At 55.7% G+C, this 17,375-nt stretch overlaps 46 non-coding genes and 1 pseudogene across 46 annotated transcripts; all 47 read right to left on the bottom strand.

Annotated features, from left to right (window-relative positions):
• Positions 1–7: 7 nt before the first annotated feature.
• On the bottom strand, positions 8–126 carry LOC140220410 (5S ribosomal RNA). Its single transcript, XR_011896363.1, has one exon. It is a non-coding gene; the product is annotated as a 5S ribosomal RNA (ribosomal RNA).
• A 244-nt stretch (positions 127–370) lies between these two features.
• On the bottom strand, positions 371–489 carry LOC140220489 (5S ribosomal RNA). Its single transcript, XR_011896441.1, has one exon. It is a non-coding gene; the product is annotated as a 5S ribosomal RNA (ribosomal RNA).
• Positions 490–948: 459 nt separating this feature from the next.
• LOC140220484 (5S ribosomal RNA) lies at positions 949–1,067 on the bottom strand. The gene has a single exon (XR_011896436.1). It is a non-coding gene; the product is annotated as a 5S ribosomal RNA (ribosomal RNA).
• Positions 1,068–1,311: 244 nt separating this feature from the next.
• Positions 1,312–1,430, bottom strand: LOC140220408 (5S ribosomal RNA). The gene has a single exon (XR_011896361.1). It is a non-coding gene; the product is annotated as a 5S ribosomal RNA (ribosomal RNA).
• Positions 1,431–1,674: 244 nt separating this feature from the next.
• Positions 1,675–1,793, bottom strand: LOC140220488 (5S ribosomal RNA). The gene has a single exon (XR_011896440.1). It is a non-coding gene; the product is annotated as a 5S ribosomal RNA (ribosomal RNA).
• Positions 1,794–2,037: 244 nt separating this feature from the next.
• Positions 2,038–2,156, bottom strand: LOC140221030 (5S ribosomal RNA). The gene has a single exon (XR_011896920.1). It is a non-coding gene; the product is annotated as a 5S ribosomal RNA (ribosomal RNA).
• Positions 2,157–2,399: 243 nt separating this feature from the next.
• On the bottom strand, positions 2,400–2,518 carry LOC140221029 (5S ribosomal RNA). The gene has a single exon (XR_011896919.1). It is a non-coding gene; the product is annotated as a 5S ribosomal RNA (ribosomal RNA).
• An 81-nt stretch (positions 2,519–2,599) lies between these two features.
• LOC140220656 (5S ribosomal RNA) lies at positions 2,600–2,730 on the bottom strand (annotated as a pseudogene).
• Positions 2,731–2,974: 244 nt separating this feature from the next.
• On the bottom strand, positions 2,975–3,093 carry LOC140221028 (5S ribosomal RNA). The gene has a single exon (XR_011896918.1). It is a non-coding gene; the product is annotated as a 5S ribosomal RNA (ribosomal RNA).
• A 244-nt stretch (positions 3,094–3,337) lies between these two features.
• Positions 3,338–3,456, bottom strand: LOC140220480 (5S ribosomal RNA). The gene has a single exon (XR_011896432.1). It is a non-coding gene; the product is annotated as a 5S ribosomal RNA (ribosomal RNA).
• A 243-nt stretch (positions 3,457–3,699) lies between these two features.
• On the bottom strand, positions 3,700–3,818 carry LOC140220392 (5S ribosomal RNA). Its single transcript, XR_011896345.1, has one exon. It is a non-coding gene; the product is annotated as a 5S ribosomal RNA (ribosomal RNA).
• A 459-nt stretch (positions 3,819–4,277) lies between these two features.
• LOC140220456 (5S ribosomal RNA) lies at positions 4,278–4,396 on the bottom strand. Its single transcript, XR_011896409.1, has one exon. It is a non-coding gene; the product is annotated as a 5S ribosomal RNA (ribosomal RNA).
• A 244-nt stretch (positions 4,397–4,640) lies between these two features.
• Positions 4,641–4,759, bottom strand: LOC140220414 (5S ribosomal RNA). The gene has a single exon (XR_011896367.1). It is a non-coding gene; the product is annotated as a 5S ribosomal RNA (ribosomal RNA).
• Positions 4,760–5,218: 459 nt separating this feature from the next.
• Positions 5,219–5,337, bottom strand: LOC140220363 (5S ribosomal RNA). The gene has a single exon (XR_011896316.1). It is a non-coding gene; the product is annotated as a 5S ribosomal RNA (ribosomal RNA).
• A 244-nt stretch (positions 5,338–5,581) lies between these two features.
• On the bottom strand, positions 5,582–5,700 carry LOC140221057 (5S ribosomal RNA). Its single transcript, XR_011896948.1, has one exon. It is a non-coding gene; the product is annotated as a 5S ribosomal RNA (ribosomal RNA).
• Positions 5,701–5,944: 244 nt separating this feature from the next.
• LOC140220471 (5S ribosomal RNA) lies at positions 5,945–6,063 on the bottom strand. The gene has a single exon (XR_011896424.1). It is a non-coding gene; the product is annotated as a 5S ribosomal RNA (ribosomal RNA).
• Positions 6,064–6,307: 244 nt separating this feature from the next.
• On the bottom strand, positions 6,308–6,426 carry LOC140220607 (5S ribosomal RNA). Its single transcript, XR_011896537.1, has one exon. It is a non-coding gene; the product is annotated as a 5S ribosomal RNA (ribosomal RNA).
• Positions 6,427–6,671: 245 nt separating this feature from the next.
• Positions 6,672–6,790, bottom strand: LOC140220362 (5S ribosomal RNA). Its single transcript, XR_011896315.1, has one exon. It is a non-coding gene; the product is annotated as a 5S ribosomal RNA (ribosomal RNA).
• A 244-nt stretch (positions 6,791–7,034) lies between these two features.
• LOC140221056 (5S ribosomal RNA) lies at positions 7,035–7,153 on the bottom strand. The gene has a single exon (XR_011896947.1). It is a non-coding gene; the product is annotated as a 5S ribosomal RNA (ribosomal RNA).
• Positions 7,154–7,397: 244 nt separating this feature from the next.
• LOC140220518 (5S ribosomal RNA) lies at positions 7,398–7,516 on the bottom strand. Its single transcript, XR_011896470.1, has one exon. It is a non-coding gene; the product is annotated as a 5S ribosomal RNA (ribosomal RNA).
• A 244-nt stretch (positions 7,517–7,760) lies between these two features.
• Positions 7,761–7,879, bottom strand: LOC140220543 (5S ribosomal RNA). Its single transcript, XR_011896495.1, has one exon. It is a non-coding gene; the product is annotated as a 5S ribosomal RNA (ribosomal RNA).
• Positions 7,880–8,123: 244 nt separating this feature from the next.
• LOC140220505 (5S ribosomal RNA) lies at positions 8,124–8,242 on the bottom strand. Its single transcript, XR_011896457.1, has one exon. It is a non-coding gene; the product is annotated as a 5S ribosomal RNA (ribosomal RNA).
• A 244-nt stretch (positions 8,243–8,486) lies between these two features.
• Positions 8,487–8,605, bottom strand: LOC140220444 (5S ribosomal RNA). Its single transcript, XR_011896397.1, has one exon. It is a non-coding gene; the product is annotated as a 5S ribosomal RNA (ribosomal RNA).
• A 244-nt stretch (positions 8,606–8,849) lies between these two features.
• LOC140220413 (5S ribosomal RNA) lies at positions 8,850–8,968 on the bottom strand. The gene has a single exon (XR_011896366.1). It is a non-coding gene; the product is annotated as a 5S ribosomal RNA (ribosomal RNA).
• Positions 8,969–9,212: 244 nt separating this feature from the next.
• LOC140221027 (5S ribosomal RNA) lies at positions 9,213–9,331 on the bottom strand. Its single transcript, XR_011896917.1, has one exon. It is a non-coding gene; the product is annotated as a 5S ribosomal RNA (ribosomal RNA).
• Positions 9,332–9,575: 244 nt separating this feature from the next.
• Positions 9,576–9,694, bottom strand: LOC140221026 (5S ribosomal RNA). Its single transcript, XR_011896916.1, has one exon. It is a non-coding gene; the product is annotated as a 5S ribosomal RNA (ribosomal RNA).
• A 244-nt stretch (positions 9,695–9,938) lies between these two features.
• LOC140221055 (5S ribosomal RNA) lies at positions 9,939–10,057 on the bottom strand. Its single transcript, XR_011896946.1, has one exon. It is a non-coding gene; the product is annotated as a 5S ribosomal RNA (ribosomal RNA).
• Positions 10,058–10,301: 244 nt separating this feature from the next.
• On the bottom strand, positions 10,302–10,420 carry LOC140220455 (5S ribosomal RNA). Its single transcript, XR_011896408.1, has one exon. It is a non-coding gene; the product is annotated as a 5S ribosomal RNA (ribosomal RNA).
• Positions 10,421–10,664: 244 nt separating this feature from the next.
• On the bottom strand, positions 10,665–10,783 carry LOC140220378 (5S ribosomal RNA). Its single transcript, XR_011896331.1, has one exon. It is a non-coding gene; the product is annotated as a 5S ribosomal RNA (ribosomal RNA).
• A 243-nt stretch (positions 10,784–11,026) lies between these two features.
• Positions 11,027–11,145, bottom strand: LOC140221047 (5S ribosomal RNA). Its single transcript, XR_011896937.1, has one exon. It is a non-coding gene; the product is annotated as a 5S ribosomal RNA (ribosomal RNA).
• Positions 11,146–11,389: 244 nt separating this feature from the next.
• LOC140220383 (5S ribosomal RNA) lies at positions 11,390–11,508 on the bottom strand. Its single transcript, XR_011896336.1, has one exon. It is a non-coding gene; the product is annotated as a 5S ribosomal RNA (ribosomal RNA).
• Positions 11,509–11,752: 244 nt separating this feature from the next.
• LOC140221025 (5S ribosomal RNA) lies at positions 11,753–11,871 on the bottom strand. Its single transcript, XR_011896915.1, has one exon. It is a non-coding gene; the product is annotated as a 5S ribosomal RNA (ribosomal RNA).
• Positions 11,872–12,115: 244 nt separating this feature from the next.
• On the bottom strand, positions 12,116–12,234 carry LOC140220382 (5S ribosomal RNA). The gene has a single exon (XR_011896335.1). It is a non-coding gene; the product is annotated as a 5S ribosomal RNA (ribosomal RNA).
• A 244-nt stretch (positions 12,235–12,478) lies between these two features.
• On the bottom strand, positions 12,479–12,597 carry LOC140221024 (5S ribosomal RNA). The gene has a single exon (XR_011896914.1). It is a non-coding gene; the product is annotated as a 5S ribosomal RNA (ribosomal RNA).
• A 242-nt stretch (positions 12,598–12,839) lies between these two features.
• On the bottom strand, positions 12,840–12,958 carry LOC140220377 (5S ribosomal RNA). Its single transcript, XR_011896330.1, has one exon. It is a non-coding gene; the product is annotated as a 5S ribosomal RNA (ribosomal RNA).
• Positions 12,959–13,202: 244 nt separating this feature from the next.
• LOC140220500 (5S ribosomal RNA) lies at positions 13,203–13,321 on the bottom strand. Its single transcript, XR_011896452.1, has one exon. It is a non-coding gene; the product is annotated as a 5S ribosomal RNA (ribosomal RNA).
• Positions 13,322–13,519: 198 nt separating this feature from the next.
• Positions 13,520–13,638, bottom strand: LOC140221023 (5S ribosomal RNA). The gene has a single exon (XR_011896913.1). It is a non-coding gene; the product is annotated as a 5S ribosomal RNA (ribosomal RNA).
• A 244-nt stretch (positions 13,639–13,882) lies between these two features.
• LOC140220364 (5S ribosomal RNA) lies at positions 13,883–14,001 on the bottom strand. The gene has a single exon (XR_011896317.1). It is a non-coding gene; the product is annotated as a 5S ribosomal RNA (ribosomal RNA).
• Positions 14,002–14,245: 244 nt separating this feature from the next.
• LOC140221022 (5S ribosomal RNA) lies at positions 14,246–14,364 on the bottom strand. The gene has a single exon (XR_011896912.1). It is a non-coding gene; the product is annotated as a 5S ribosomal RNA (ribosomal RNA).
• Positions 14,365–14,608: 244 nt separating this feature from the next.
• On the bottom strand, positions 14,609–14,727 carry LOC140221021 (5S ribosomal RNA). Its single transcript, XR_011896911.1, has one exon. It is a non-coding gene; the product is annotated as a 5S ribosomal RNA (ribosomal RNA).
• A 244-nt stretch (positions 14,728–14,971) lies between these two features.
• Positions 14,972–15,090, bottom strand: LOC140221020 (5S ribosomal RNA). The gene has a single exon (XR_011896909.1). It is a non-coding gene; the product is annotated as a 5S ribosomal RNA (ribosomal RNA).
• Positions 15,091–15,334: 244 nt separating this feature from the next.
• Positions 15,335–15,453, bottom strand: LOC140221019 (5S ribosomal RNA). The gene has a single exon (XR_011896908.1). It is a non-coding gene; the product is annotated as a 5S ribosomal RNA (ribosomal RNA).
• A 244-nt stretch (positions 15,454–15,697) lies between these two features.
• On the bottom strand, positions 15,698–15,816 carry LOC140221018 (5S ribosomal RNA). Its single transcript, XR_011896907.1, has one exon. It is a non-coding gene; the product is annotated as a 5S ribosomal RNA (ribosomal RNA).
• Positions 15,817–16,060: 244 nt separating this feature from the next.
• Positions 16,061–16,179, bottom strand: LOC140221017 (5S ribosomal RNA). The gene has a single exon (XR_011896906.1). It is a non-coding gene; the product is annotated as a 5S ribosomal RNA (ribosomal RNA).
• A 244-nt stretch (positions 16,180–16,423) lies between these two features.
• LOC140221016 (5S ribosomal RNA) lies at positions 16,424–16,542 on the bottom strand. Its single transcript, XR_011896905.1, has one exon. It is a non-coding gene; the product is annotated as a 5S ribosomal RNA (ribosomal RNA).
• A 244-nt stretch (positions 16,543–16,786) lies between these two features.
• On the bottom strand, positions 16,787–16,907 carry LOC140220540 (5S ribosomal RNA). Its single transcript, XR_011896493.1, has one exon. It is a non-coding gene; the product is annotated as a 5S ribosomal RNA (ribosomal RNA).
• A 197-nt stretch (positions 16,908–17,104) lies between these two features.
• Positions 17,105–17,223, bottom strand: LOC140220347 (5S ribosomal RNA). The gene has a single exon (XR_011896300.1). It is a non-coding gene; the product is annotated as a 5S ribosomal RNA (ribosomal RNA).
• Between the last annotated feature and the right edge of the window lie 152 nt (positions 17,224–17,375).

Below are 17,375 nucleotides of genomic sequence, written 5' to 3'. Positions count from 1 at the left end.
AAAAAAAGGAATGCAACACGAGGACTTCCCAGGAGGTCACCCATCCTAGTACTACTCTCGCCCAAGCACGCTTAACTTCGGAGTTCAGATGGGATCCGGTGCTTTAGTGCTGGTATGATCGCATCTGACATACTAGCCACTCTCCTTGCTCTTATTCCCGCACCTCGACGCGCCGCCCGAGCCGCGTGGGCCCCGCATCCAAGGTCCTCCGTGCGGGTCGCCTCACCGTTTTATCCGTCCGACCACGAGCGCACGAGGAAAAGCCCGAAAATGTCCGAGGAATGCGGCGAAATGGAAGGACAGAAAAACCCCGAAAATGTCCGAGGAATGCGGCGAACTGGGAGGACAGAAAAATAATAATAAAAAAAAAGGAACGCAAAACGAGGACTTCCCAGGAGGTCACCCATCCTAGTACTACTCTCGCCCAAGCACGCTTAACTTCGGAGTTCTAATGGGATCCGGTGCTTTAGTGCTGGTATGATCGCATCCGACATACTAGCCACTCTCCTTGCTCTTATGCCCGCACCTCGACACGCCGCCCGAGCCGCGTGGGCCCCGCCTCCAAGGTCCTCCGTGCGGGTCGCCTCACCGTTTTATCCGTCCGACCACGAGCGCACGAGGAAAAGCCCGAAAATGTCCGAGGAATGCGGCGAAAGAGAAGTTCTAATGGGATCCGGTGCTTTAGTGCTGGTATGATCGCATCCGACATACTAGCCACTCTCCTTGCTCTTATGCCCGCACCTCGACACGCCGCCCGAGCCGCGTGGGCCCCGCCTCCAAGGTCCTCCGTGCGGGTCGCCTCACCGTTCTATCCGTCCGACCACGAGCGCACGAGGAAAAGCCCGAAAATGTCCGAGGAATGCGGCGAAATGGAAGGACAGAAGAACCCCGAAAATGTCCGAGGAATGCGGCGAACTGGGAGGACAGAAAAATAATAATAAAAAAAAAGGAATGCAACACGAGGACTTCCCAGGAGGTCACCCATCCTAGTACTACTATCGCCCAAGCACGCTTAACTTCGGAGTTCTGATGGGATCCGGTGCTTTAGTGCTGGTATGATCGCATCCGACATACTAGCCACTCTCCTTGCTCTTATGCCCGCACCTCGACGCGCCGCCCGAGCCGCGTGGGCCCCGCATCCAAGGTCCTCCGTGCGGGTCGCCTCACCGTTTTATCCGTCCGACCACGAGCGCACGAGGAAAAGCCCGAAAATGTCCGAGGAATGCGGCGAAATGGAAGGACAGAATAACCCCGAAAATGTCCGAGGAATGCGGCGAACTGGGAGGACAGAAAAATAATAATAAAAAAAAAGGAATGCAACACGAGGACTTCCCAGGAGGTCACCCATCCTAGTACTACTCTCGCCCAAGCACGCTTAACTTCGGAGTTCAGATGGGATCCGGTGCTTTAGTGCTGGTATGATCGCATCTGACATACTAGCCACTCTACTTGCTCTTATTCCCGCACCTCGACGCGCCGCCCGAGCCGCGTGGGCCCCGCATCCAAGGTCCTCCGTGCGGGTCGCCTCACCGTTTTATCCGTCCGACCACGAGCGCACGAGGAAAAGCCCGAAAATGTCCGAGGAATGCGGCGAAATGGAAGGACAGAAAAACCCCGAAAATGTCCGAGGAATGCGGCGAACTGGGAGGACAGAAAAATAATAATAAAAAAAAAGGAACGCAAAACGAGGACTTCCCAGGAGGTCACCCATCCTAGTACTACTCTCGCCCAAGCACGCTTAACTTCGGAGTTCTAATGGGATCCGGTGCTTTAGTGCTGGTATGATCGCATCCGACATACTAGCCACTCTCCTTGCTCTTATGCCCGCACCTCGACACGCCGCCCGAGCCGCGTGGGCCCCGCCTCCAAGGTCCTCCGTGCGGGTCGCCTCACCGTTCTATCCGTCCGACCACGAGCGCACGAGGAAAAGCCCGAAAATGTCCGAGGAATGCGGCGAAATGGAAGGACAGAAGAACCCCGAAAATGTCCGAGGAATGCGGCGAACTGGGAGGACAGAAAAATAATAATAAAAAAAAAGGAATGCAACACGAGGACTTCCCAGGAGGTCACCCATCCTAGTACTACTCTCGCCCAAGCACGCTTAACTTCGGAGTTCTGATGGGATCCGGTGCTTTAGTGCTGGTATGATCGCATCCGACATACTACCCACTCTCCTTGCTCTTATGCCCGCACCTCGACGCGCCGCCCGAGCCGCGTGGGCCCCGCATCCAAGGTCCTCCGTGCGGGTCGCCTCACCGTTTTATCCGTCCGACCACGAGCGCACGAGGAAAAGCCCGAAAATGTCCGAGGAATGCGGCGAAATGGAAGGACAGAAGAACCCGAAAATGTCCGAGGAATGCGGCGAACTGGGAGGTCAGAAAAATAATAATAAAAAAAAAGGAATGCAACACGAGGACTTCCCAGGAGGTCACCCATCCTAGTACTACTCTCGCCCAAGCACGCTTAACTTCGGAGTTCTGATGGGATCCGGTGCTTTAGTGCTGGTATGATCGCATCCGACATACTAGCCACTCTCCTTGCTCTTATGCCCGCACCTCGACGCGCCGCCCGAGCCGCGTGGGCCCCGCATCCAAGGTCCTCCGTGCAACACGAGGACTTCCCAGGAGGTCACCCATCCTAGAGTAGATCCTAGTACTACTCTCGCCCAAGCACGCTTAACTTCGGAGTTCTGATGGGATCCGGTGCTTTAGTGCTGGTATGATCGCATCCGACATACTAGCCACTCTCCTTGCTCTTATGCCCGCACCTCGACGCGCCGCCCGAGCCGCGTGGGCCCCGCATCCAAGGTCCTCCGTGCGGGTCGCCTCACCGTTTTATCCGTCCGACCACGAGCGCACGAGGAAAAGCCCGAAAATGTCCGAGGAATGCGGCGAAATGGAAGGACAGAAGAACCCCGAAAATGTCCGAGGAATGCGGCGAACTGGGAGGACAGAAAAATAATAATAAAAAAAAAGGAATGCAACACGAGGACTTCCCAGGAGGTCACCCATCCTAGTACTACTCTCGCCCAAGCACGCTTAACTTCGGAGTTCTGATGGGATCCGGTGCTTTAGTGCTGGTATGATCGCATCCGTCATACTAGCCACTCTCCTTGCTCTTATGCCCGCACCTCGACGCGCCGCCCGAGCCGCGTGGGCCCCGCATCCAAGGTCCTCCGTGCGGGTCGCCTCACCGTTTTATCCGTCCGACCACGAGCGCACGAGGAAAAGCCCGAAAATGTCCGAGGAATGCGGCGAAATGGAAGGACAGAAGAACCCCGAAAATGTCCGAGGAATGCGGCGAACTGGGAGGACAGAAAAATAATAATAAAAAAAAAGGAATGCAACACGAGGACTTCCCAGGAGGTCACCCATCCTAGTACTACTCTCGCCCAAGCACGCTTAACTTCGGAGTTCTGATGGGATCCGGTGCTTTAGTGCTAGTATGATCGCATCTGACATACTAGCCACTCTCCTTGCTCTTATTCCCGCACCTCGACGCGCCGCCCGAGCCGCGTGGGCCCCGCATCCAAGGTCCTCCGTGCGGGTCGCCTCACCGTTTTATCCGTCCGACCACGAGCGCACGAGGAAAAGCCCGAAAATGTCCGAGGAATGCGGCGAAATGGAAGGACAAAAGAACCCCGAAAATGTCCGAGGAATGCGGCGAACTGGGAGGACAGAAAAATAATAATAAAAAAAAGGAACGCAACACGAGGACTTCCCAGGAGGTCACCCATCCTAGTACTACTCTCGCCCAAGCACGCTTAACTTCGGAGTTCTAATGGGATCCGGTGCTTTAGTGCTGGTATGATCGCATCCGACATACTAGCCACTCTCCTTGCTCTTATGCCCGCACCTCGACACGCCGCCCGAGCCGCGTGGGCCCCGCCTCCAAGGTCCTCCGTGCGGGTCGCCTCACCGTTTTATCCGTCCGACCACGAGCGCACGAGGAAAAGCCCGAAAATGTCCGAGGAATGCGGCGAAAGAGGAGTTCTAATGGGATCCGGTGCTTTAGTGCTGGTATGATCGCATCCGACATACTAGCCACTCTCCTTGCTCTTATGCCCGCACCTCGACACGCCGCCCGAGCCGCGTGGGCCCCGCCTCCAAGGTCCTCCGTGCGGGTCGCCTCACCGTTCTATCCGTCCGACCACGAGCGCACGAGGAAAAGCCCGAAAATGTCCGAGGAATGCGGCGAAATGGAAGGACAGAAGAACCCCGAAAATGTCCGAGGAATGCGGCGAACTGGGAGGACAGAAAAATAATAATAAAAAAAAAGGAATGCAACACGAGGACTTCCCAGGAGGTCACCCATCCTAGTACTACTCTAGCCCAAGCACGCTTAACTTCGGAGTTCTGATGGGATCCGGTGCTTTAGTGCTGGTATGATCGCATCCGACATACTAGCCACTCTCCTTGCTCTTATGCCCGCACCTCGACGCGCCGCCCGAGCCGCGTGGGCCCCGCATCCAAGGTCCTCTGTGCGGGTCGCCTCACCGTTTTATCCGTCCGACCACGAGCGCACGAGGAAAAGCCCGAAAATGTCCGAGGAATGCGGCGAAATGGAAGGACAGAAGAACCCCGAAAATGTCCGAGGAATGCGGCGAACTGGGAGGACAGAAAAATAATAATAAAAAAAAAGGAATGCAACACGAGGACTTCCGAGGAGGTCACCCATCCTAGTACTACTCTCGCCCAAGCACGCTTAACTTCGGAGTTCTGATGGGATCCGGTGCTTTAGTGCTGGTATGATCGCATCCGACATACTAGCCACTCTCCTTGCTCTTATGCCCGCACCTCGACACGCCGCCCGAGCCGCGTGGGCCCCGCCTCCAAGGTCCTCCGTGCGGGTCGCCTCACCGTTTTATCCGTCCGACCACGAGCGCACGAGGAAAAGCCCGAAAATGTCCGAGGAATGCGGCGAAAGAGGAGTTCTAATGGGATCCGGTGCTTTAGTGCTGGTATGATCGCATCCGACATACTAGCCACTCTCCTTGCTCTTATGCCCGCACCTCGACACGCCGCCCGAGCCGCGTGGGCCCCGCCTCCAAGGTCCTCCGTGCGGGTCGCCTCACCGTTCTATCCGTCCGACCACGAGCGCACGAGGAAAAGCCCGAAAATGTCCGAGGAATGCGGCGAAATGGAAGGACAGAAGAACCCCGAAAATGTCCGAGGAATGCGGCGAACTGGGAGGATAGAAAAATAATAATAAAAAAAAAGGAATGCAACACGAGGACTTCCCAGGAGGTAACCCATCCTAGTACTACTCTCGCCCAAGCACGCTTAACTTCGGAGTTCTGATGGGATCCGGTGCTTTAGTGCTGGTATGATCGCATCCGACATACTAGCCACTCTCCTTGCTCTTATGCCCGCACCTCGACGCGCCGCCCTAGCCGCGTGGGCCCCGCATCCAAGGTCCTCCGTGCGGGTCGCCTCACCGTTTTATCCGTCCGACCACGAGCGCACGAGGAAAAGCCCGAAAATGTCCGAGGAATGCGGCGAAATGGAAGGACAGAAGAACCCCGAAAATGTCCGAGGAATGCGGCGAACTGGGAGGACAGAAAAATAATAATAAAAAAAAAGGAATGCAACACGAGGACTTCCCAGGAGGTCACCCACCCTAGTACTACTCTCGCCCAAGCACGCTTAACTTCGGAGTTCTGATGGGATCCGGTGCTTTAGTGCTGGTATGATCGCATCCGACATACTAGCCACTATCCTTGCTCTTATGCCCGCACCTCGACGCGCCGCCCGAGCCGCGTGGGCCCCGCATCCAAGGTCCTCCGTGCGGGTCGCCTCACCGTTTTATCCGTCCGAACACGAGCGCACGAGGAAAAGCCCGAAAATGTCCGAGGAATGCGGCGAAATGGAAGGACAGAAGAACCCCGAAAATGTCCGAGGAATGCGGCGAACTGGGAGGACAGAAAAATAATAATAAAAAAAAAGGAATGCAACACGAGGATTTCCCAGGAGGTCACCCATCCTAGTACTACTCTAGCCCAAGCACGCTTAACTTCGGAGTTCTGATGGGATCCGGTGCTTTAGTGCTGGTATGATCGCATCCGACATACTAGCCACTCTCCTTGCTCTTATGCCCGCACCTCGACGCGCCGCCCGAGCCGCGTGGGCCCCGCATCCAAGGTCCTCCGTGCGGGTCGCCTCACCGTTTTATCCGTCCGACCACGAGCGCACGAGGAAAAGCCCGAAAATGTCCGAGGAATGCGGCGAAATGGAAGGACAGAAGAACCCCGAAAATGTCCGAGGAATGCGGCGAACTGGGAGGACAGAAAAATAATAATAAAAAAAAAGGAACGCAACACGAGGACTTCCTAGGAGGTCACCTTTCCTAGTACTACTCTCGCCCAAGCACGCTTAACTTCGGAGTTCTGATGGGATCCGGTGCTTTAGTGCTGGTATGATCGCATCTGACATACTAGCCACTCTCCTTGCTCTTATTCCCGCACCTCGACGCGCCGCCCGAGCCGCGTGGGCCCCGCATCCAAGGTCCTCCGTGCGGGTCGCCTCACCGTTTTATCCGTCCGACCACGAGCGCACGAGGAAAAGCCCGAAAATGTCCGAGGAATGCGGCGAAATGGAAGGACAGAAGAACCCCGAAAATGTCCGAGGAATGCGGCGAACTGGGAGGATAGAAAAATAATAATAAAAAAAAAAGGAATGCAACACGAGGACTTCCCAGGAGGTAACCCATCCTAGTACTACTCTCGCCCAAGCACGCTTAACTTCGGAGTTCTGATGGGATCCGGTGCTTTAGTGCTGGTATGATCGCATCCGACATACTAGCCACTCTCCTTGCTCTTATGCCCGCACCTCGACGCGCCGCCCTAGCCGCGTGGGCCCCGCATCCAAGGTCCTCCGTGCGGGTCGCCTCACCGTTTTATCCGTCCGACCACGAGCGCACGAGGAAAAGCCCGAAAATGTCCGAGGAATGCGGCGAAATGGAAGGACAGAAGAACCCCGAAAATGTCCGAGGAATGCGGCGAACTGGGAGGACAGAAAAATAATAATAAAAAAAAAGGAATGCAACACGAGGACTTCCCAGGAGGTCACCCACCCTAGTACTACTCTCGCCCAAGCACGCTTAACTTCGGAGTTCTGATGGGATCCGGTGCTTTAGTGCTGGTATGATCGCATCCGACATACTAGCCACTATCCTTGCTCTTGTGCCCGCACCTCGACGCGCCGCCCGAGCCGCGTGGGCCCCGCATCCAAGGTCCTCCGTGCGGGTCGCCTCACCGTTTTATCCGTCCGACCACGAGCGCACGAGGAAAAGCCCGAAAATGTCCGAGGAATGCGGCGAAATGGAAGGACAGAAGAACCCCGAAAATGTCCGAGGAATGCGGCGAACTGGGAGGACAGAAAAATAATAATAAAAAAAAAGGAATGCAACACGAGGACTTCCCAGTAGGTCACCCATCCTAGTACTACTCTAGCCCAAGCACGCTTAACTTCGGAGTTCTGATGGGATCCGGTGCTTTAGTGCTGGTATGATCGCATCCGACATACTAGCCACTCTCCTTGCTCTTATGCCCGCACCTCGACGCGCCGCCCGAGCCGCGTGGGCCCCGCATCCAAGGTCCTCCGTGCGGGTCGCCTCACCGTTTTATCCGTCCGACCACGAGCGCACGAGGAAAAGCCCGAAAATGTCCGAGGAATGCGGCGAAATGGAAGGACAGAAGAACCCCGAAAATGTCCGAGGAATGCGGCGAACTGGGAGGACAGAAAAATAATAATAAAAAAAAAGGAACGCAACACGAGGACTTCCCAGGAGGTCACCCATCCTAGTACTACTCTCACCCAAGCACGCTTAACTTCGGAGTTCTGATGGGATCCGGTGCTTTAGTGCTGGTATGATCGCATCTGACATACTAGCCACTCTCCTTGCTCTTATTCCCGCACCTCGACGCGCCGCCCGAGCCGCGTGGGCCCCGCATCCAAGGTCCTCCGTGCGGGTCGCCTCACCGTTTTATCCGTCCGACCACGAGCGCACGAGGAAAAGCCCGAAAATGTCCGAGGAATGCGGCGAAATGGAAGGACAGAAGAACCCCGAAAATGTCCGAGGAATGCGGCGAACTGGGAGGACAGAAAAATAATAATAAAAAAAAAGGAACGCAACACGAGGACTTCCCAGGAGGTCACCCATCCTAGTACTACTCTCGCCCAAGCACGCTTAACTTCGAAGTTCTAATGGGATCCGGTGCTTTAGTGCTGGTATGATCGCATCCGACATACTAGCCACTCTCCTTGCTCTTATGCCCGCACCTCGACACGCCGCCCGAGCCGCGTGGGCCCCGCCTCCAAGGTCCTCCGTGCGGGTCGCCTCACCGTTTTATCCGTCCGACCACGAGCGCACGAGGAAAAGCCCGAAAATGTCCGAGGAATGCGGCGAAATGGAAGGACAGAAGAACCCCGAAAATGTCCGAGGAATGCGGCGAACTGGGAGGACAGAAAAATAATAATAAAAAAAAAGGAATGCAACACGAGGACTTCCCAGGAGGTCACCCATCCTAGTACTACTCTCGCCCAAGCGCGCTTAACTTCGGAGTTCTGATGGGATCCGGTGCTTTAGTGCTGGTATGATCGCATCCGACATACTAGCCACTCTCCTTGCTCTTATGCCCGCACCTCGACGCGCCGCCCGAGCCGCGTGGGCCCCGCATCCAAGGTCCTCTGTGCGGGTCGCCTCACCGTTTTATCCGTCCGACCACGAGCTCACGAGGAAAAGCCCGAAAATGTCCGAGGAATGCGGCGAAATGGAAGGACAGAAGAACCCCGAAAATGTCCGAGGAATGCGGCGAACTGGGAGGACAGAAAAATAATAATAAAAAAAAAGGAATGCAACACGAGGACTTCCGAGGAGGTCACCCATCCTAGTACTACTCTCGCCCAAGCACGCTTAACTTCGGAGTTCTGATGGGATCCGGTGCTTTAGTGCTGGTATGATCGCATCCGACATACTAGCCACTCTCCTTGCTCTTATGCCCGCACCTCGACGCGCCGCCCGAGCCGCGTGGGCCCCGCATCCAAGGTCTTCCGTGCGGGTCGCCTCACCGTTTTATCCGTCCGACCACGAGCGCACGAGGAAAAGCCCGAAAATGTCCGAGGAATGCGGCGAAATGGAAGGACAGAAGAACCCCGAAAATGTCCGAGGAATGCGGCGAACTGGGAGGTCAGAAAAATAATAATAAAAAAAAAGGAATGCAACACGAGGACTTCCCAGGAGGTCACCCATCCTAGTACTACTCTCGCCCAAGCACGCTTAACTTCGGAGTTCTGATGGGATCCGGTGCTTTAGTGCTGGTATGATCGCATCCGACATACTAGCCACTCTCCTTGCTCTTATGCCCGTACCTCGACGCGCCGCCCGAGCCGCGTGGGCCCCGCATCCAAGGTCCTCCGTGCGGGTCGCCTCACCGTTTTATCCGTCCGACCACGAGCGCACGAGGAAAAGCCCGAAAATGTCCGAGGAATGCGGCGAAATGGAAGGACAGAAGAACCCCGAAAATGTCCGAGGAATGAGGCGAACTGGAAGGATAGAAAAATAATAATAAAAAAAAAGGAATGCAACACGAGGACTTCCCAGGAGGTCACCCATCCTAGTACTACTCTCGCCCAAGCACGCTTAACTTCGGAGTTCTGATGGGATCCGGTGCTTTAGTGCTGGTATGATCGCATCCGACATACTAGCCACTCTCCTTGCTCTTATGCCCGCACCTCGACGCGCCGCCCGAGCCGCGTGGGCCCCGCATCCAAGGTCCTCCGTGCGGGTCGCCTCACCGTTTTATCCGTCCGACCACGAGCGCACGAGGAAAAGCCCGAAAATGTCCGAGGAATGCGGCGAAATGGAAGGACAGAAGAACCCCGAAAATGTCCGAGGAATGCGGCGAACTGGGAGGACAGAAAAATAATAATAAAAAAAAAGGAATGCAACACGAGGACTTCCCAGGAGGTCACCCACCCTAGTACTACTCTCGCCCAAGCACGCTTAACTTCGGAGTTCTGATGGGATCCGGTGCTTTAGTGCTGGTATGATCGCATCCGACATACTAGCCACTATCCTTGCTCTTATGCCCGCACCTCGACGCGCCGCCCGAGCCGCGTGGGCCCCGCATCCAAGGTCCTCCGTGCGGGTCGCCTCACCGTTTTATCCGTCCGACCACGAGCGCACGAGGAAAAGCCCGAAAATGTCCGAGGAATGCGGCGAAATGGAAGGACAGAAGAACCCCGAAAATGTCCGAGGAATGCGACGAACTGGGAGGACAGAAAAATAATAATAAAAAAACAGGAATGCAACACGAGGACTTCCCAGGAGGTCACCCATCCTAGTACTACTCTAGCCCAAGCACGCTTAACTTCGGAGTTCTGATGGGATCCGGTGCTTTAGTGCTGGTATGATCGCATCCGACATACTAGCCACTCTCCTTGCTCTTATGCCCGCACCTCGACGCGCCGCCCGAGCCGCGTGGGCCCCGCATCCAAGGTCCTCCGTGCGGGTCGCCTCACCGTTTTATCCGTCCGACCACGAGCGCACGAGGAAAAGCCCGAAAATGTCCGAGGAATGCGGCGAAATGGAAGGACAGAAGAACCCCGAAAATGTCCGAGGAATGCGGCGAACTGGGAGGACAGAAAAATAATAATAAAAAAAAAGGAATGCAACACGAGGACTTCCTAGGAGGTCACCCATCCTAGTACTACTCTCGCCCAAGCACGCTTAACTTCGGAGTTCTGATGGGATCCGGTGCTTTAGTGCTGGTATGATCGCATCCGTCATACTAGCCACTCTCCTTGCTCTTATGCCCGCACCTCGACGCGCCGCCCGAGCCGCGTGGGCCCCGCATCCAAGGTCCTCCGTGCGGGTCGCCTCACCGTTTTATCCGTCCGACCACGAGCGCACGAGGAAAAGCCCGAAAATGTCCGAGGAATGCGGCGAAATGGAAGGACAGAAGAACCCCGAAAATGTCCGAGGAATGCGGCGAACTGGGAGGACAGAAAAATAATAATAAAAAAAAGGAATGCAACACGAGGAATTCCCAGGAGGTCACCCATCCTAGTACTACTCTCGCCCAAGCACGCTTAACTTCGGAGTTCTGATGGGATCCGGTGCTTTAGTGCTGGTATGATCGCATCCGACATACTAGCCACTCTCCTTGCTCTTATGCCCGCACCTCGACGCGCCGCCCGAGCCGCGTGGGCCCCGCATCCAAGGTCCTCCGTGCGGGTCGCCTCACCGTTTTATCCGTCCGACCACGAGCGCACGAGGAAAAGCCCGAAAATGTCCGAGGAATGCGGCGAAATGGAAGGACAGAAGAACCCCGAAAATGTCCGAGGAATGCGGCGAACTGGGAGGACAGAAAAATAATAATAAAAAAAAAGGAATGCAACACGAGGACTTCCCAGGAGGTCACCCATCCTAGTACTACTCTCGCCCAAGCACGCTTAACTTCGGAGTTCTGATGGGATCCGGTGCTTTAGTGCTGGAATGATCGCATCCGACATACTAGCCACTCTCCTTGCTCTTATGCCCGCTCCTCGACGCGCCGCCCGAGCCGCGTGGGCCCCGCATCCAAGGTCCTCCGTGCGGGTCGCCTCACCGTTTTATCCGTCCGACCACGAGCGCACGAGGAAAAGCCCGAAAATGTCCGAGGAATGCGGCGAAATGGAAGGACAGAAGAACCCCGAAAATGTCCGAGAAATGCGGCGAACTGGGAGGACAGAAAAATAATAATAAAAAAAAAGGAATGCAACACGAGGACTTCCCAGGAGGTCACCCATCCTAGTACTACTCTCGCCCAAGCACGCTTAACTTCGGAGTTCTGATGGGATCCGGTGCTTTAGTGCTGGTATGATCGCATCCGACATACTAGCCACTCTCCTTGCTCTTATGCCCGCACCTCGACGCGCCGCCCGAGCCGCGTGGGCCCCGCATCCAAGGTCCTCCGTGCGGGTCGCCTCACCGTTTTATCCGTCCGACCACGAGCGCACGAGGAAAAGCCCGAAAATGTCCGAGGAATGCGGCGAAATGGAAGGACAGAAGAACCCCGAAAATGTCCGAGGAATGCGGCGAACTGGGAGGACAGAAAAATAATAATAAAAAAAAAGGAATGCAACACGAGGACTTCCCAGGAGGTCACCCATCCTAGTACTACTCTCGCCCAAGCACGCTTAACTTCGGAGTTCTGATGGGATCCGGTGCTTTAGTGCTGGAATGATCGCATCCGACATACTAGCCACTCTCCTTGCTCTTATGCCCGCTCCTCGACGCGCCGCCCGAGCCGCGTGGGCCCCGCATCCAAGGTCCTCCGTGCGGGTCGCCTCACCGTTTTATCCGTCCGACCACGAGCGCACGAGGAAAAGCCCGAAAATGTCCGAGGAATGCGGCGAAATGGAAGGACAGAAGAACCCCGAAAATGTCCGAGAAATGCGGCGAACTGGGAGGACAGAAAAATAATAATAAAAAAAAAGGAATGCAACACGAGGACTTCCCAGGAGGTCACCCATCCTAGTACTACTCTCGCCCAAGCACGCTTAACTTCGGAGTTCTGATGGGATCCGGTGCTTTAGTGCTGGTATGATCGCATCCGACATACTAGCCACTCTCCTTGCTCTTATGCCCGCACCTCGACGCGCCGCCCGAGCCGCGTGGGCCCCGCATCCAAGGTCCTCCGTGCGGGTCGCCTCACCGTTTTATCCGTCCGACCACGAGCGCACGAGGAAAAGCCCGAAAATGTCCGAGGAATGCGGCGAAATGGAAGGACAGAAGAACCCCGAAAATGTCCGAGGAATGCGGCGGACTGGGAGGACAGAAAAATAATAAAAAAAAAAGGAATGCAACACGAGGACTTCCTAGGAGGTCACCCATCCTAGTACTACTCTCGCCCAAGCACGCTTAACTTCGGAGTTCTGATGGGATCCGGTGCTTTAGTGCTGGTATGATCGCATCCGACATACTAGCCACTCTCCTTGCTCTTATGCCCGCACCTCGACGCGCCGCCCGAGCCGCGTGGGCCCCGCATCCAAGGTCCTCCGTGCGGGTCGCCTCACCGTTTTATCCGTCCGACCACGAGCGCACGAGGAAAAGCCCGAAAATGTCCGAGGAATGCGGCGAAATGGAAGGACAGAAGAACCTCGAAAATGTCCGAGGAATGCGGCGAACTGGGAGGACAGAAAAATAATAATAAAAAAAAAGGAATGCAACACGAGGACTTCCCAGGAGGTCACCAATCCTAGTACTACTCTCGCCCAAGCACGCTTAACTTCGGAGTTCTGATGGGATCCGGTGCTTTAGTGCTGGTATGATCGCATCCGTCATACTAGCCACTCTCCTTGCTCTTATGCCCGCACCTCGACGCGCCGCCCGAGCCGCGTGGGCCCCGCATCCAAGGTCCTCCGTGCGGGTCGCCTCACCGTTTTATCCGTCCGACCACGAGCGCACGAGGAAAAGCCCGAAAATGTCCGAGGAATGCGGCGAACTGGGAGGACAGAAAAATAATAATAAAAAAAAAGGAATGCAACACGAGGACTTCCCAGGAGGTCACCCATCCTAGTACTACTCTCGCCCAAGCACGCTTAACTTCGGAGTTCTGATGGGATCCGGTGCTTTAGTGCTGGTATGATCGCATCCGACATACTAGCCACTCTCCTTGCTCTTATGCCCGCACCTCGACGCGCCGCCCGAGCCGCGTGGGCCCCGCATCCAAGGTCCTCCGTGCGGGTCGCCTCACCGTTTTATCCGTCCGACCACGAGCGCACGAGGAAAAGCCCGAAAATGTCCGAGGAATGCGGCGAAATGGAAGGACAGAAGAACCCCGAAAATGTCCGAGGAATGCGGCGAACTGGGAGGACAGAAAAATAATAATAAAAAAAAAGGAATGCAACACGAGGACTTCCCAGGAGGTCACCCATCCTAGTACTACTCTCGCCCAAGCACGCTTAACTTCGGAGTTCTGATGGGATCCAGTGCTTTAGTGCTGGTATGATCGCATCCGACATACTAGCCACTCTCCTTGCTCTTATGCCCGGACCTCGACGCGCCGCCCGAGCCGCGTGGGCCCCGCATCCAAGGTCCTCCGTGCGGGTCGCCTCACCGTTTTATCCGTCCGACCACGAGCGCACGAGGAAAAGCCCGAAAATGTCCGAGGAATGCGGCGAAATGGAAGGACAGAAGAACCCCGAAAATGTCCGAGGAATGCGGCGAACTGGGAGGACAGAAAAATAATAATAAAAAAAAAGGAATGCAACACGAGGACTTCCCAGGAGGTCACCCATCCTAGTACTACTCTCGCCCAAGCACGCTTAACTTCGGAGTTCTGATGGGATCCGGTGCTTTAGTGCTGGTATGATCGCATCCGACATACTAGCCACTCTCCTTGCTCTTATGCCCGCACCTCGACGCGCCGCCCGAGCCGCGTGGGCCCCGCATCCAAGGTCCTCCGTGCGGGTCGCCTCACCGTTTTATCCGTCCGACGACGAGCGCACGAGGAAAAGCCCGAAAATGTCCGAGGAATGCGGCGAAATGGAAGGACAGAAGAACCCCGAAAATGTCCGAGGAATGCGGCGAACTGGGAGGACAGAAAAATAATAATAAAAAAAAAGGAATGCAACACGAGGACTTCCCAGGAGGTCACCCATCCTAGTACTACTCTCGCCCAAGCACGCTTAACTTCGGAGTTCTGATGGGATCCGGTGCTTTAGTGCTGGTATGATCGCATCCGACATACTAGCCACTCTCCTTGCTCTTATGCCCGCACCTCGACGCGCCGCCCGAGCCGCGTGGGCCCCGCATCCAAGGTCCTCCGTGCGGGTCGCCTCACCGTTTTATCCGTCCGACCACGAGCGCACGAGGAAAAGCCCGAAAATGTCCGAGGAATGCGGCGAAATGGAAGGACAGAAAAACCCCGAAAATGTCCGAGGAATGCGGCGAACTGGGAGGACAGAAAAATAATAATAAAAAAAAAGGAATGCAACACGAGGACTTCCCAGGAGGTCACCCATCCTAGTACTACTCTCGCCCAAGCACGCTTAACTTCGGAGTTCTGATGGGATCCGGTGCTTTAGTGCTGGTATGATCGCATCCGACATACTAGCCACTCTCCTTGCTCTTATGCCCGCACCTCGACGCGCCGCCCGAGCCGCGTGGGCCCCGCATCCAAGGTCCTCCGTGCGGGTCGCCTCACCGTTTTATCCGTCCGACCACGAGCGCACGAGGAAAAGCCCGAAAATGTCCGAGGAATGCGGCGAAATGGAAGGACAGAAGAACCCCGAAAATGTCCGAGGAATGCGGCGAACTGGGAGGACAGAAAAATAATAATAAAAAAAAAGGAATGCAACACGAGGACTTCCCAGGAGGTCACCCATCCTAGTACTACTCTCGCCCAAGCACGCTTAACTTCGGAGTTCTGATGGGATCCGGTGCTTTAGTGCTGGTATGATCGCATCCGACATACTAGCCACTCTCCTCGCTCTTATGCCCGCACCTCGACGCGCCGCCCGAGCCGCGTGGGCCCCGCATCCAAGGTCCTCCGTGCGGGTCGCCTCACCGTTTTATCCGTCCGACCACGAGCGCACGAGGAAAAGCCCGAAAATGTCCGAGGAATGCGGCGAAATGGAAGGACAGAAGAACCCCGAAAATGTCCGAGGAATGCGGCGAACTGGGAGGACAGAAAAATAATAATAAAAAAAAAGGAATGCAACACGAGGACTTCCCAGGAGGTCACCCATCCTAGTACTACTCTCGCCCAAGCACGCTTAACTTCGGAGTTCTGATGGGATCCGGTGCTTTAGTGCTGGTATGATCGCATCCGACATACTAGCCACTCTCCTTGCTCTTATGCCCGCACCTCGACGCGCCGCCCGAGCCGCGTGGGCCCCGCATCCAAGGTCCTCCGTGCGGGTCGCCTCACCGTTTTATCCGTCCGACCACGAGCGCACGAGGAAAAGCCCGAAAATGTCCGAGGAATGCGGCGAAATGGAAGGACAGAAGAACCCCGAAAATGTCCGAGGAATGCGGCGAACTGGGAGGACAGAAAAATAATAATAAAAAAAAAGGAATGCAACACGAGGACTTCCCAGGAGGTCACCCATCCTAGTACTACTCTCGCCCAAGCACGCTTAACTTCGGAGTTCTGATGGGATCCGGTGCTTTAGTGCTGGTATGATCGCATCCGACATACTAGCCACTCTCCTTGCTCTTATGCCCGCACCTCGACGCGCCGCCCGAGCCGCGTGGGCCCCGCATCCAAGGTCCTCCGTGCGGGTCGCCTCACCGTTTTATCCGTCCGACCACGAGCGCACGAGGAAAAGCCCGAAAATGTCCGAGGAATGCGGCGAAATGGAAGGACAGAAGAACCCCGAAAATGTCCGAGGAATGCGGCGAACTGGGAGGACAGAAAAATAATAATAAAAAAAAAGGAATGCAACACGAGGACTTCCCAGGAGGTCACCCATCCTAGTACTACTCTCGCCCAAGCACGCTTAACTTCGGAGTTCTGATGGGATCCGGTGCTTTAGTGCTGGTATGATCGCATCCGACATACTAGCCACTCTCCTTGCTCTTATGCCCGCACCTCGACGCGCCGCCCGAGCCGCGTGGGCCCCGCATCCAAGGTCCTCCGTGCGGGTCGCCTCACCGTTTTATCCGTCCGACCACGAGCGCACGAGGAAAAGCCTGAAAATGTCCGAGGAATGCGGCGAAATGGAAGGACAGAAGAACCCCGAAAATGTCCGAGGAATGCGGCGAACTGGGAGGACAGAAAAATAATAATAAAAAAAAAGGAATGCAACACGAGGACTTCCCAGGAGGTCACCCATCCCCTAGTACTACTCTCGCCCAAGCACGCTTAACTTCGGAGTTCTGATGGGATCCGGTGCTTTAGTGCTGGTATGATCGCATCCAACATACTAGCCACTCTCCTTGCTCTTATGCCCGCACCTCGACGCGCCGCCCGAGCCGCGTGGGCCCCGCATCCAAGGTCCTCCGTGCGGGTCGCCTCACCGTTTTATCCGTCCGACCACGAGCGCACGAGTAAAAGCCCGAAAATGTCCGAGGAATGCGGCGAAATGGAAGGACAGAAAAATAATAATAAAAAAAAGGAATGCAACACGAGGACTTCCCAGGAGGTCACCCATCCTAGTACTACTCTCGCCCAAGCACGCTTAACTTCGGAGTTCTGATGGGATCCGGTGCTTTAGTGCTGGTATGATCACATCCGACATACTAGCCACTCTCCTTGCTCTTATGCCCGCACCTCGACGCGCCGCCCGAGCCGCGTGGGCCCCACATCCAAGGTCCTCCGTGCGGGTCGCCTCACCGTTTTATCCGTCCGACCACGAGCGCACGAGGAAAAGCCCGAAAATGTCCGA

Source organism: Setaria viridis, chromosome 8, assembly GCF_005286985.2.
Source record: "Setaria viridis chromosome 8, Setaria_viridis_v4.0, whole genome shotgun sequence".
In the NCBI taxonomy this organism is placed as follows: domain Eukaryota; kingdom Viridiplantae; phylum Streptophyta; class Magnoliopsida; order Poales; family Poaceae; genus Setaria; species Setaria viridis.
The sequence above is the reverse complement of the archived record's forward strand: the minus strand, read 5'-3'. Positions and strand labels throughout refer to the sequence as shown.